This window comes from Homalodisca vitripennis, chromosome 2, assembly GCF_021130785.1.
Source record: "Homalodisca vitripennis isolate AUS2020 chromosome 2, UT_GWSS_2.1, whole genome shotgun sequence".
NCBI classification, from domain to species: domain Eukaryota; kingdom Metazoa; phylum Arthropoda; class Insecta; order Hemiptera; family Cicadellidae; genus Homalodisca; species Homalodisca vitripennis.
Genome location: NC_060208.1, coordinates 37,877,954 through 37,895,062, shown reverse-complemented (window position 1 = coordinate 37,895,062; position 17,109 = coordinate 37,877,954).

Sequence of the window (17,109 nt, the reverse complement as noted above, 5' to 3'; positions counted from 1 at the left end):
CGAGGGAATTAAACAAAAGTCAGAGACAATTCCACCAGACAACGTGGTTGAGGAGCAAGGAGTTTTCAGTATTCGCGGAACATAAATAAAACGTGGAGAACATCTCAGTTAGTTAACTCTTAATTTGCACCTGCCTCACAGGCTCAAAATATTCCAACCTCTTTCAGCGCACTAATCACTCTCTCTTCACTCAGCACTTTCAATATTACTGTAGTCTTCAAGGAATATGTTATCAAAGTGTGCATATACTTTCAATATTAATTTTGTGATAATGTTTCCTCTTGAAACATATATAGGTTAACAAATAGTAGTGGGAGCATAAATTATACAGCCTCCTTTTTTAAATAATGTGTTTAGCTGTTTTGTTACATTGACAGAGGGCTACGATTTTAAAGACAAATATTATTGAACAATCGCAAATTAGATTTTTACATCTGTAATACTCACATACGTGTGTTTATTGATAATGCCTATAAAATAAATGTAATATTATATGTTGTATTAATAGTAATAATTATAGTATAATATAAAATATAATACAGCTCATAAAAATGAATTAATAAATCTTAGGCATTCTCCAAATTTAGGCCGAAGATATGACAAATAAGATCAAAGTCTTAATTGTAGCTATGAAAACAATTTTAACTTTAAATAATAGCCATCCATAAGTTGCTTTATAAATTACTAAAACATTTTTTTTAACTACATTTGTTATTATGTATAACATTTTAAGCATTAAAATGTGCATTTTTCTATTACTATATGTAGAGACTTATATATATATTTATATATTTATTTATGTATATGGACGAGGTGGGGGTGGTTTAATCGATATAGGGTTGGGTAAGTTTGAAAACACTTTATAATAAAAATCCATTAAAATATCTTACTTGAAGACACAATAACTAATAAATTGTTTTTTATGTAAAGTACAATTTATTTAAATCAATTTTCTGAGTTGTTTCCATACTTGAGTAATTATTGTTGTTTGTTAATCTTTATTTTTATTTTTTGTTATGTTTTGGATATTTATAACTTGTTATATCTTTGGATACTTATTATTTATTATCAAATTTTTGTATACCTATTTTGTTACTTTATGTAGATTTTTCATCTGATTGTATTAATTTTATTTTCCGCTGTATTCTACCATCTATGCTTGCCTTTGTAAATTGGCTGCTGCCGTTGGAAATAAATAAATAACAAATGGTTTTGGCCTCTAAACAAAACATTTTTGTCAAGTTGGGCCATTTTAAAACCAAGCCCAATGAAAAAAGGCTGAAATAAACATATATAATTTTTACAGTAGGCGTGTGAAATATGACTGAAGTGGCTGACTAATGTTATTACAATTAGTTTTTCATCATATATAATATGTTACGCAAAGGTTTGTCTGAAAATATATCTATCTCTCTTTCTTTATAAATTAATAACCAACCATTACAAATAACCTAACTACAGACATTTAAAACACCTAGGCTCTTTATTCTGATATACGGTTGGGATTATAAAAGTTTATTTATGTTGAAATATATCTTTCATTAAATTTCTTTATCTATAATCTTTACAATATATAGTGTTCTATAGTTAAAATGCAGGTATCAACCACATTGTAAAATGTTAGCCATTTATGCTAAATTCAACCACACATTTTTCTCAAAGAAATAGCATTTGCAGCCATTGCAGATTTTCTGTCAAATACTTTATTTTGAGACATTATGTATCTTGTACATGATTAAAATAAAAAAAAACTTATAATAATGCATATATCGTAGAAAAATGTTTTATATTAAATTGCCATAATATATTAGATTCCATATAAGACAAATTTACTGAATTAAAAAAAAAATCTTTTCAAAATGGAAGGTCATGTGTTAAAAGTAAGGTTCACCTCAAGTCAGTTTAGTTTACAATATCCTAATCCATGCACGCCTATAAAAACCCTGAATGTATTAATATATTTAGGAGATATTACATTTTAATTAGCAATCTATATTCTAGCTGAGCATATATTGAAATTACTACTGCGAGAAATTAATGGTTCCTAGTATACTCATCAATTATTGGCTGTAAGAAAAACTGGAAAGTTCAAGTTCAAATCAAAAGATAGTAGTAGATCAATGGAAATATAATGACCAAATATTCTGACTAGCCTGCTTTCCGCTTCTGTGGGTGAAACCAACAATGGAGTAACACGATTGTCAACAGCTCCAAGAAAGATGGTGCAAGAAAGTTGATTACAATCCCTCCTACAGCCAGTATTGCCTTGTGGAGCAGTATATTCTATCGGCCAATAAACAAGACCAAGCCATTTATCATGTTGTTTTTATCAATAATAATAAAAGTTAGAAAGTACTCGTACTTTTGAAATCACTGCAATTACATTTAAACCGGAGAAATATTAAAATATCTTTATGGAAACGTTATTGAATGCCACCTCTATATTACTTTATGTTTTTAAATACGGTATTCACATTCTCGCTTCATAAAGAAACTATGAGCTATTTAAATTCTCAGTTTTCTCAAGCTTGTGCAAATCTCAATAAGACTAATATACTTTAAGTTATTATCTTGAACATATTTCGCTGAGGGTCATGTATAATCTTAAACCTGTAGCTCATTTTAATAGGTCATAGTTATAGTTTGTTTTCAGGTATTTAAATCTGATGCTGGTTTCACTGAAAACGAAAGTCCTTAAACAAATGAGATTTGATTATTATTGAAATATTTTACTTGATATTATTAATTAACCCCAGTTTGATTACAAATATTTGTATTATGTTATATTCTTTAATGCTATTTATTATATTGGCCGTTTTATTATGCTGCATATGTTACAATATCAAATTTTAAATGTTACAGATACATAAATATGATAATGCTCAGATTATTTACCAATGTATTTATTCTGCTAATTTAATCTTTATTGTTATCTATAGAACCAATGTAAACATTTTCGCTATAGTGCAGGATAATGCCATGGAATGACACGCACCATTATCGACTTGATAGACCTTCTAATATAGATATGAAGGTTCATACAAAATGTCAAGTCTATAACTCAGTTGGTTCTTGATTTACCGTGCGTGCAGAGGACGGAAATGAAATATGTTCAGACCCTATAGTGATAAACTTCCAGTACCACGAAATCGACATACGTCTTTACGATTGAGCAGGAAAGATTAGCAGAATTCTTTTATACTAATTTAAGGGACTTTAATACATAACTGCTTTTTTTGAACATTTACTTTCACTTATATTAAAAAAAATTGTAATTAATATAGATTTACAATGAATGAAAGTGGCAACAGTTTAAGCGTTACACTTATAAATGCAAAAGAATGAGCTGAAACCGGTTTAAGCTGAAATCCACATTGGTGGAGAATTCAGCTTTATACTTTGGTCACGCATTGGGTAAATTAAGTTTGTCTGCACTCAGTCTTTGTCAGATGTAGAGTTGGTTTAAGGGGTGTGAGGAAAAAGAACTGCTTGTTGAGCATCAAAGAATATTCCTAAGAAACTTTCAGCAACACGAAGACCGTAGGTTACACAACAATCTGTATGATCTTATATGAATAGTAAATTATACGTCACAGTTAACGTTCTTTGTTAACTATAGTTTCATTATTAGAAATTTGGTAACAATTGCTGTGTTTATTCTAAACTGTGCTTCTGTATCATTGCTCTTAAACAAATAAATGCTATCATATGCGATCAACCAATGCGTTATTATTTACGAAATAAATAGTGTTGCAAAGGGTATTATAACTGGTTGTAAATACTCCCCAGTTTTGTTTCTGAGAGTTTAGATCTGAATATTTCTAAATAGGTAAGTACCGTCAAATTAAGTAGTCGACCAGTTGTTGAAAAGTTTAATTTTACAATAATTCAAACACGGAACTCGTACAACTTTTTAATGTCTTTAATTTTTGTAACAAAATGTATATCAATGAGTACGACTTAAATTCTGTGCCACATAATCTGTGCCTGGTATATCACATGTATATCAAGGCTTTACAATAACACTCATTTTATTTTTAAGAATTTCAACATATAATAAACGTGCCAATACGTCGTTAGAAATCAAAGATTTGTCGTTACAATGAGTCTTACCATTTTTCTGCAAGAACGGGGTATTTTGGATATTGAAATACATAATATGATCATATTTTTTCATTAGCTTGAGCCTCTTTATTTACATATTTTATTTATATAGCTGACTAACACTTAAGAGCAATTTAGATAAATCATCTATTGGTTAACCTGATGAACATTTTAAATTCCAGAGACATCAAACGTATCGAAGAGTAATATAAAATCTCAGAATTTCTACCTATAGGTGAATAAAATACTTAAAGTAAATTACCTTATTCTTGGAGCCTTCTGAGGCTTTCGATCCTACAAAAATACATATACAAATATTGAATGATAAATTTTACTTATTCCGCCTGGACTGGAACCCGTGTCTTTTACTTGCCGGGTGATTACGCTACCACTACATTCCAGAGCCCTTAAGTTTTATGACTAAATTATTTTGTATTTTACCGTTTCTGTCACATATTATTCGTAATAATATTATAAATGTGAAAGTGCCTTTGTTTCTTTGTTTTTCTTTCATGAAAAACTATTCAACTGATTGTGCTGAAATATTATATGGATATTCCTAGGGTCCCTGAGATGAATATAGGCCTATTCGTATTTCGAATATATATTTAGTATCATTAATATCAGAAGATTAGCAAACATAGTTTTTTCAGTACTTGAAGACACAGTTAAGGGCAAGAGTTTTAAAATTTTTGAGCTGGTAAAGAAGGAAATTGTCATAATTATTTCGATATTGACATTACACAATGCATACTATATTCAAAGGGCTCTAAAACTAAGTATAGTTATCGGCAGACCAGGCAGTAAACAGTCACCACAAAACCTAATTTACCTTCGTTATTTGACTACTCAGGGGTTTTGTTACCTACAGCGTGGTCTTTAACAGCTTCAAATTATATGACTCGCACAGAGTTTTAACAAGGTTCACCCATTAGCCAGCAGTAGTACAGTGTTGTCACGTATGTACAATGTACTTGTTGGGAGACATAAAGTAGAAATAGAGACATTAAGTATGTTAATAAACGTCATTTAAAAATCTTTCCTCAATATAAAGCATTTACGTAATGCGTAAATTTGCGAAGAAAATTAATTTGTAAACTGAGTAAACATCTTCGAAAGAAATCTATGGTATTCTTAATGCAATGAGATTTTAGAGGTAAAACTTGATATTATTTTCTAGAGTTTAAGGAAATAAAATTAATAAAGAAATAATTTTTTTGGTTTGGTTCCCTTGCGTTTTTTTGTTATAATTTACCTTCAGTTACTTTACTGACAGGCACTTAAGAAGAGTTTCTTTTTCGTTGATTTTTACTTTAAAATTTCATATTCTGCGATTTTATCATTAGTTACCTATAGAGCCAATACACAGTGATTGCTAATGTTCAGCCCAATTCCGTGTGGAAAACATACAAAAACCATCTAACATGATTTTGCCGATATAGAAATGAAGCACCACAATTTCAGGTCTGTAAGTCAGTTCGTTCTTGAAATATCGTGCTGACAGACAGACATATATGAATGATCTTACTACTGGCCTTGTAACATATTGTATATGCTTGTGCCTATGCTAGCCCCAAGATAAGTCATGTAACAGGCTTCCAAGTTTCTTCAAAAATTTAAAATCTATAGCTCATTTTATTCTCGAAACGTCCTAGAGACAGATAGATGGTCAGAAGAGACATTTCTACATTACCCTACAGACAAATAATATATTTTGTCCATCTGCATACTATGTAGTAGGCTTTTACGACAGTCCATCAAATTCTATTCTTAAACATGCATTATTGTAGTAGTCGTTCTTGTTCATTTAAAACTGAAGTTCCAAATAGAATTTAAAATCTACGGATGAATTGTTTCTCAAAATAACACTCAGGAAATAAAAGTGTGTTTAAATACACGTCCATTAGTTTTTAGAAAATACAAGCACATACCTGTGGCTTCAAACGCAATTTCATTTTGAAAACCCAGGACATTGTGAGCATACTCTTTTGAAATTACTTTGTAAAAATCCTGAGATAGGATTTCAAGTAATTGATCTATTATAGATTTAAGTTTGAAGATGGGATCCTGAAGTCGGAGATAGAAACCGTTTCACAAAATATCACCGTTTCTGATATTTCTCTCCAACACATCATAATATTTTATTGAATAGCTCCAACTATTTCAGAATTATTGTATACCAGTGTTTAGAAATCCTGAGACTAAAGGGAAAGTCCTCAGCTTTTCAGTTAAGATACGTATGATGTAATTAATTATGGCGTTTTACTGTAGTAGTTAAAAATATGCACGAAATAATGATATTTTTAAGTGTATGTGACATTGACACATGAATAACAGCAAATATTAACTACCAGCTGTCTAATTGTGTATAAATTATTATAGTTATTATTCTTAACTTCGGCAGGGGATGAAAGACACATTTACACTCAGATGACTAACCCAAGTCCATAAATAATATAATGGATAATGAAGTGTTAAGGGAGTTTTAAAACCAGTGGGGCATAGTCCGGATGGATTTTCGAAACATTAATAGGCCTATGTGTTAACCAGGCATCATACAAATGTCTATGTATGATTTCAGTAAAATCGGTTCATTAGTTATAATGCTATTTAATAAAACGCACAAAAAAAACACACACACGCACCATTTCTGACATTCCTGTATATTAATTAAAATTTCTTTAATTTGTTTCAAAGTCAGTATTCATTAAAACTGGGCAGAATTAATTAAGGTTGCTTTGGTTGACCGAATGGCCTGCGTCTAGATCGAGCCAATTACTAACAACCTGTTTTACTGAAGTTCTCTAACACAATAATAGTACTTTGATTTACAATTGATTAAGCTAAAGCCTCGTAATTTACTTTGAATACTGGTATCAGAGGAATAATGTTAACCTATTACCATTTTAAATAATGCGTATTAAAAAAATAAAACCATTTCTAATTATAAAAGGTAAAACCCTCACTCAATTATATAAGAATATTCCAAAACGAATTAAATATACCTAATATTTAAATTTGCACAGGTATGCCTCATGACTTTAATAGAACGGAATTGCCATTTACGTGACAATCAAACATCCTTTGAGGTTAAAATGGGGTGACAACCGGTTTGCAGATAGAATAACTGTATGTTTTCCAACTTCCACTATCTTATAAAGGAGAAAGTTTTATGCATTATGATCTCAAACGTCTTCTGGCACCAGACATATATTAACCAGTTCAAAATGATCGAAAATAGGTAAATAGCAATCTTGATCGCGACAGCAAGTTAAACGCTACTATGGTCTCAGAAATAAGCAGAAGTATGAATTATGTCAATAATAACAATTATGTCAGTAACTTATGCGTCAATAATGTTGATGCTTTTTTACCAACACCATTTTTCAAAATTTTGTACGTGTTCTGATCGTGTTGACAAGGCAAACTCTGTGTTATTTAAAATACGATTAGAATCAGAATTGTTTCTTCTTCACACAAAAACGCAAAAAAGAGTCAGTTGTGGTTTTGTTTATTTTTTAAACCTCTTAAACATTAACGCTGAAATAATGCTTGCCTTTTCTACAGGGCTCCATCATATTACATCATAAGCTCTTTTATTAAGATTAATATAGCCTTACTATATCTCCACTGTGGCACATAAAAGTGTGATTGAAATGGTTGGAAGTATCCATTACAATATTTTGAAGTTTTACAGAGATATTAATGGTATTCATAAACACTGATTCACTCTGTGACTTCATTGGCTCAAAACATTGCCCTTTAAACATAAAAATCCAAATTATTCTGAAGTGGCTCAGAACACTGGGATATCTTCTGGTGACCATTACATATATTCAACAAAACTTATTAAGCCTTTTAAGTAAAACATCATTATGTGGTATTCTCTCATGCAAAGCTGCGAGTGACTGTTAGTTTATATATAATACAGAATGGAGTACGAATAGAATATAATTTTCCTATGTTTTACAATATATTGTATATATAGTACCATGAGAACACACTATTACTAGGTGGACGCTATATTTTCTAAATATATCCGAAACATCGCTTCTATAATAAGTAATACTAAGAATGTATTATGCGACTTTCATAACATATCATTTATTGCTTTATCACATGAACAAGACTACTGTACACTACTCGATTTTGTATAAGTAATATATTGTGGATCACTATCCAAAGGTACTTCAAGAAAGTACACCCAATATAAAATTAATGAATAAACATTCCTGAATTATTCATAATAACTAGAACAAATTAAACAATTTGCCGTACATTCTACTATACAACAATGCTTTCTTTGGTAATATCTAAATTATTACAATTTAAGTACAAAGCGTTCCTGCAACTCTGTAACTGAATCAAGTACTTCAATATAACAAGGAACTGAACCATAGCTGTCACCCTGACAGGCACAGACGCGAACATCGACCTAAGTTAATTTCCGTTTGCTTGTATCTGTCATCAACTCAATAAGTAACTCGGGAAAGTTTACTCTGCAAAACAATACTAATTTTATATTTCAAAACACTAGCAACATAGCAAACCCTAATATGAGATAACATTAAATGTTCGTAATTCTACCTCGCAAGAATTGAACTCATGAAATCGTTTTACTGTGTAAACCCATATCACTAAACGGGTTACGTGTACAGACCCAGGGTAATTGTTTAAGAATATTGCGAAAATAGATAAAAAGTAATTTACGAATAAGTATTGCAAAATAGCTGTATAACCTATGAAAGTAGTAAAATATTTCAGTGTGCATTATCGACGGGGCTAACTTAGCATTACAATCCAAACTACTTCTTTGTATAAATATGTTTATTGATGATGAATAATTTGAAATTACAGTAGATGTCTAATATTTGCCGTCATATATATGTCGCTAAAATAGAAAACCACGTTTCAAGGACTCAAATATATCTCTTTCTCAGGCGTCAAGCAACACTAAGATATAAGATAAAACATACCCAAAATATTAAAGCTAAAAGATCTGGCAATGAAATTCCCATACACCAAACTAAATTTCATTACGGAATATAAAACGAATAAAATAAATCATATGCCTGATCCGTAGAACGACAGCATACAAAGTATAATACCACATCGAGGATTAAAATGACATTCGAAATGGAAGAACTAGAGAGAATTTTTATTACTTCATCCTCATTACTTCGGTTGTGACGTATTTTTGCTCTTGACGTCTGTGCAGTGACAAAGCTTCATCTGGGCAGTTCATCAGGTATCACTTTATTATAACTTTGATTGGCAGTCCATTGCAAAGGTTTTTGGTTTTAAAGGTAATATAATTTTTCACCTAAAGAAGAGGGTAGATTTCATTCCTTGAAACGCAGTTTTATACTTTATTGTAACGTACAGCAATGAAAAATGTCCACACAAGGAACAGAAACAGAGCTATGCTGTCCCCATATATGTCCACGTACGGTCGCCAACATCCAAGTAAGTTTATTTTCGAGCGATTGAAGCAATGTGCTACTAAACAAACGAAGCAGTAGAAACATGTAGGCTGCTTTAAATGTGTTGATGTATATATTTTGAACATGATTCTATTCAGTTGAGTTGCTACACGTCAATTATTGATTGAAAGACGCTACACCACCAGTTCACGGAAATTAACTTAACCTGATTTCTGGGAATGTGCGCGTGTATATGACACCACAGCATAAATCTGTTCTTATTTTGCATTGTTAATAATATAGTGTATATGGGTATCATATATTTCATTGTTGCATAAATTGTAAGTTGATTAAGAGATAATTCATGTATAGTTGAAGAGTTGACTTTTAATAACTATTTATCTTTTGATTATACCTCATAATTAGTTGAAGAAATTCACATTAAAACCAGTAATTATTAAAATTACCGCCAGACCAAAAACTTTCTAAAATGATAGGTTCTGATACCTAATACTTGTTATTTATTTATATGTAACATGAAAGCAAATACTATCATATTATAAAACCACAAAATTTGAAACATGTAGTTGATTTTCTTCTCAAAATTGCAATGTTTAATACATTTGTAAGAGTTCGGTTGATATAAGGTTTGCGATATGAGAAAAATCGTTAAATAACACATTTTTTCAGTTATCAACGTAATTGTTCAGAATAATGGACTACAAGAATTGAAATAGTTATTGGAAATAAAAGTTTAAAATACGTCAAAACAAATATTTTTGAAATGGCGATATTAATCAAATATTTTGGTATTACTTCTTAAAAAGTTGTATTGGTCTAAAAACTTTTAAATGTAAACATACAATTTACAAATATTACTAATCGTATGGCTTTACATATAGTGCACACTTTTTGACCTCAATTGAGGCATATATTTGTTCTTGGATCACTGAAACAATGCAGCTGTTGTTTTTATACCTTTACTACAAGTTTACTGAGAGCCTAGTAATGACGATTAAATTATGTGCTTAGAATTTAATACATAATTAATATAATAAAAGTTACTTGTTGCTAAGTCTGGATCTACAAGTATTTATTTCAACCAAATGGGTACAATAGCCACTTAGTTTTGCTAAGAGATAAAGTCTATTTCTCGGGTTGGAAAAAAATGTTACTTCGTACTATTTGTCTGTCTGTCCGCAGGATATCTTGAAAAAGATCAGAACTGTAGACTCAAAATGTTCTTGCTTTGTTGAGGATTCATTGCTCTCTTATAGAAGGAACGTCAAGTTGTATGATGGTGCGTGTAATTTATAGGACTTTTCTGAGCATCAACGATCACTTGTACAATTGTCTTATTTTTAAACATAATATTTTAATATAATTAATATTATAATTTTAATATTTTATATTTTAAGATGTGACAGAGTAACGCGTATGGTCTAACAGATAAGTTATAACCTTATTATTTAGAATAAAATAAGAAGGTTATTTTTTCTCAGCATAACCTGTTATGCGAAGGGGTTTTTTGAAGCGGTTTGAATCGCAATGTAAACTTACGAATTCTTTATGAATTTTGAAATTTAATCTGAGAACATTCATATTGCAAACGTTGGTAATTTAATAATTCTAAGATCACTCCAATGCCAACAGTTTTTTCGTGAACATTTTATTCATAAGCTCCAAAAAAATAAAAAATTTTCAAGATTGTCTAAATAAAACACTGTAAAAATGAAATCCTATTATCTCATTCTACGAAAATAAACTTTATAGTTCTACACGCGTCATGAAAGATTAGTTTTAAAATTCAAATGGAAATTTTTTTGCAATTTTCAAACACATCTTTTATTCTCTGTAATTCACTATATCCAAAAACCAAAGCATTGTTCTTGCATAATTGACAAGATTAAGACTTTCAGGATAGCTGATAAATTTACTAAAATTTTATCAGTTACTTTTTTATGAGCAAACTAAATTCACAGTGGGTTTTATTTGATGTGATAATTTAAACGACGAAAACCTTTCCTCAGTGCATTCTTAAAAGCATTCTCGCTTCTCTGTCAGCTGTTCCGTTGTGATGTGTGAAACAACAAAGAGGTTATTGGAGGCTTGGCTCCTGTTCTTTGTAAAGGCTTTTGGAAACTCCACTTACCAAAGCTTTGTCAGTTCAATACAATTCTGGAATAAGGATATGATTTATATACCTAACCAATAATATGTATTTTTTGTAGTAACGAAAATGTATTAAAAACCTTTTTACTACCTATTTTGTTAACATATAGGCCAACTTTATGATGTTAATTTACTTAACATTTAAAAAACAAATAAAAACGAGCTATTGTATGCACATATAATTTGTAAAACTGTAAAGGTGTAATCTAATATTAGAATTAGAATACTCAAGAGATTATGTTAATAAAAGCGTATTATATTTATAATCCTATATTAATAATAATTCAGTATATTAGATGTTTCTTTAACGGTATTATTATTTACAGCGATAAGCTAACGGTATTTAAAATCCATGCTGTGCTAAGTCCCTCGTTTCTCTCCATTACAAATTTGAAATTTTATGATGTACCCACATATACTAACAAGTGATAATACCCAAAACCGATTTTTATTTTATAAAACTTTGATTACCATGGCGGCCAAATATTCTGGCCTGTTTATGTGTTTAGTATGTTCTTTTATTCATACGGCGTTGTTTATATGTTTTACCTACGAAGCAAGTCTGAACCCTTGAAACTCTGCTACAGGCTATTGAATTAATGTGAATACACTAGGAGTTTTTTAATTTTCTGTAACAAATGTTTGATGAATCTAGGATGTGTTTAAATTAAAAAACTGTTTTTTTTAACAATTTTATAAATAAGTGATTTCACAATGAAATTTAAATTTAGATATAATGGCACTGTCTAAGTAATTAACTATGAGAATATCATTTACAAAAAGATGGTTTTCCGTTTATATACGTCGAAGTGATTTATTATATTACTACTAATATAAAATATAAAAAATACGTTTTTTAAGATAATCATTCATATTTTCAAATAGACTTTGAAGATTTTGTTGGCCAAAGTTCGTTACTTAAAAAGTGTCTTCTGAAAGCATTTTATTGTTCATTATATTCTTTTTCATAATTATAAAAGTATTTTACTATAATTATAATATATTCTAATGTTTGGCAAGTATACGTTTTATAGCATATACCGTCAATTTTTCAATTACGTAATTGCTCTATCTGTTTCATTATATCATTTAATTAAAAAAACTACATAGATTATTTGATTATTAGCTGGAATAAAGCTATTACGGAAACCGTGATAAAAATAAACGTTAAGGTAGTATAGTTATAGGCTATGAAATATTTATCGTTAATATATCAGTATGTGCAGCGAATAAACAAAACAGCTGTTCAATCTTTAAAATACTTTGATATAACCAACTTTGTATTTATTGAAGATTAATTTATTTATAACTGCCAAAATAACTTTGTGTATTTTTGTATTTATAAGAGAACTAAGTCATTTATAGCAGGCGATTATTTTATAAATATAACACTTAAGGATTACTTATGAAGTTTATAAACGGGAATTTACTTCTGTAAAAGGGATTAAGAAAAAGAGCCGACCAAATTGTCTTATCCAGTTATCTGATACATACTATTATATTACTAATGTAGTCGTCAGTTCCCTTTGTCACACACTATATCTAGTAATGTGATCTAATTGATTAGACATTTTTTATTGGCAATTTGTTAGTGTTTACACATAAAAAGCGCTATAACTTTTGAACCTCTCTTTGTGTAATAAAAAAAACATTTATGTCTTAATGAATAAGAACTGTGTGAAAGTGTTTACAAATCTGTAAAACACAAACACTACAGAGACATTATCCAGAAAATCTACAGTGCAAAATAAATTGCATTTAATTTAAAATTTTTGCAAAGTTGAAAAATACATGAAATATATATTTAAAACATCAAATATACTAATCCCTCATGAAAAGGAAAATTAACTTAAATTATATCAGATTTATATAGAGTAATGAGCCTAGATTAAATTACACAACTTTTACCATAATGTTTAGCCACGCACTTATAATCAACAGCATAGAATCCAAAATAGTTTATATCACAAAGATATGACGAGAAAGACGACGATCGAAGTAGTTGTTCCAAAACAGATGCAATTCGTCATTTATGCGGTCTTCTGTTTTATCACAATTTACCATAAAATAGGATAACTGTTCCAAAGATGAAAATTTCGTTAGTATTTTCTCAGCCCTGACTAAAGTAATACTCATCATTACGACATAGCTGTTTATAGCAAACGCGTGGATCCAGTAATGGGTGATGCTCCAGGAACAGTTGGTCTCGACAATAAAATGTGTGCGTGACCTCGAGACTGCTACTTCAGCGTGTCCCGCCACGTAAATCCAGTAACAGGATCCAATATCGACCTCAGGGTGTGACAAAATGCCTTGCGTACTGCTCAATACGCAGTTTCATCTAACATTCTTTCACGACTTTAATGCAAGCGAGTCTTCTGCGGTGAAAGAGTCCATGATGATCTCTTCCAACTATGAATTGAAAGTGGCCTGTATGTCTTTAGAATTCTACAATGTACAGTGACTTCACTTGAAAATTGGTCCACAAAGCCATAAAAATTTGGAGTACTATAGAGCAGAATGAATGTTATGATGCTGAAGTAAACATGGGTTAAGAGGTGAAATTATGACTTTGTGGAACCCCACAAAAGGATCATTAGTGCTAAAAACCTCCAGCATTGATTTAGAAGACTACTGTATATAGACCATGATGGACGTGACAGTAACAGCTACTTTCATTAGGTTTCAGGCAACATTGGACGATCCTATTTCATTTCACGTAAAGTAAGTGAAGCATACAATTAGTGGTTTTAAATGCCAATGACACACATATACACTATTACAACTAAGTTTAACAATAAATGAACTCCAATAATGCTTTCGTGAGGTTCCCTCCAAGAAAGAACCAGTGAAAATATCCAAGAACCTCCAAATATCCCGTGGAAACTAAATATTACTAAAATTACAAAAGTCGTATGCATTAAAATTTTACTAGCGAATTTCAAAACTTTTACACAAGCTATATTTATTTATATATTTTGTTTAGTTGTATGTAAACAGTTTATAGTCATCCCTGTATAAGAAACTAAACAAAATGCAGCCTGGTATTTATCCAATACTTAATAATTTCATTATCTGAAAAAGGTTTTTTACGAGGTTTCATGCCATCCTAACAATTTTTTGCGTTTAACTAGCTTCAGAGAGTTATGTCTACACCATGGATTCTTTTACAAAATGTGTCAAATCCATTTTGGCCTGGCTCACAATAAAAGCATATATCATTTTTCCACAGTAACAAATGTTTCAGGTAATATAACAATAGTAGTCAATAAGTTATCAAGAATTGATAATAATAATAATACTCTTTGTTGCATGAGCAATAGTTACAATTGCATTGCATGCGTCATAAAATGGAATTTAAGTTGAAACTTATATTGAAACTTTAAAATAAAAGCCATCATAAACTAATATTCCTATTTTTCGTAAACACAGTATGTCATAAAGCATGATAATAATGTTTTAAGATATTTTTAACAATTTTAATAACGCAGTAAACAAAACTTAATTAAGATTTTCTAACAAATCATTGGTATATGCCAACGTTTTTTAGAGTTGTCAAAGTTTAATTATTTTTATAACGTAAAGTCAAATTATGTTTATGTATGAAAATGCATATTGCCCCTTGGAAAGAATAAATAAAATCAATACAAGCTCTTATAAACTTCAAGCACGTTATTTAAATTTGATTATTCTTTAATCTATAAGCAAAATATAAAATTTATCGTGATAGCACCATCATAAATAATACCAATGACAAATAAGTATATGCAACATTTCATTAATTTTCGGACTTGGGCAATTCATGTAAAATTCAATTACAAAAACAGTTACCAGTACTATTTTATAACCCAAAACCGAACATAACTCTCAAGGACAAGTCTACGGTACGGCTGGTCGAATTCACATTTCGCAAACCCACTCCTGGGTCGAGGACAACACTTGTATTATTACCAGCTGTTACTATGCTCGGGTAAGGATAAGGTAACTAGGGGAACTTTTCCGGAATGAGAGGATGAAGGACGAGACCTCAAAATCAAATATTTATCACTGATTAACTTTTATTTCTTATCGGATATCTTCAACAAATGTATTTGCCGTCGAGGAAAGGTGTTCATTAACAAATAAAGTCAAATATTAATAAAAAGGCATCAAGTTCGGACAGTTCGAAGTAGAGTATTCTCCCAAGGAATTAGTCGACAACCTTTTAAAGTAATGAGGAAAATGGTCTGAAAAAAGTAGGGAACGGGCATTTATCTAGTGTATACAAATCTACCTTGACAACTACAAAGATAAATTAAGCTTTTTAACAGATCTCAGAAGTTGCTTTGCTAATTATTTACGTTAATAAGATATTCCTGTCTATGAGGATACCTATCTCTACTTATGGTTATATGTCACATTTACAAAGAAAACGAAACAGTATGAATCTTTATTTTTATTGATATTTGTTTGTCACTACTTAAAGCAAAATTGTTCTAAATATTTTAATTTAATGGTTACAAAAAAAACTAAGAAAGTGTTTTTACGTTATCACCTGACAGTTCTTGAGTTATAATTTTGATACTCAGTTGCATATCCTAAGAATTAAGAAAATTAATCCACACAAAGGTTAAATAAAATCAAGCATTTTGTACTGTACTAGAACCTAATCATACATGGAATGGACGTCATGAACTTATTTAGTTGGTGCAGTTTTTATAGAAACCATCACTCTTAATGAAATATTCATTACATGTTGCAGTATTGTCTGTGAGATAGCCGTAATGAAGTTGGCACAAGAACTGTAACTTTGACTCAAGACTCAATCCCAAGTTACAGTCAACGTGATTTTAGAGGCAGAGATAAACAGATACGTGTCTGCTGTCCAAATACACGAGAGCTGATTGGTGTTTAATTGAATCTTTGTTTGTATTTTCAAAAAATATTTCCATTTGCGTACTAAATAATCAAATTAATAAATTAATTAAATTACTAAAAATGTCATGAGGATGTCATTACTAAATATTTCACAAAGTAATTAACATTGAAGTAAATAATATTTTCCTTTTGTAATATTTTGTTAAAGTAAAAAGGATAGTGGAATCGTCAATAGGGAATTGAAAACACGAAATAATAGCCGAGTGTTTCTTTAATATTGTGAACTTTTTTCCTTTGCTGATGATTTGGGGTACACCAAGTTAATCCTAATGACATATGGTGAAGAAGTCAGTTTTCATTCGATTACAACATTGTTCTTACCGTTTAACAAAATTCATAATTACTGAAATGTACATGGACAACCCACTTAATTAATAGTAATATATAGGAGTACATTAACTCTAGTTGTTGCACAAAAGAGTTGTTTTTTATATTTTCTAGCAAGTCAAGATCCTAATTTTCCTTTAATATCAACTAATTTCATCTATAAATT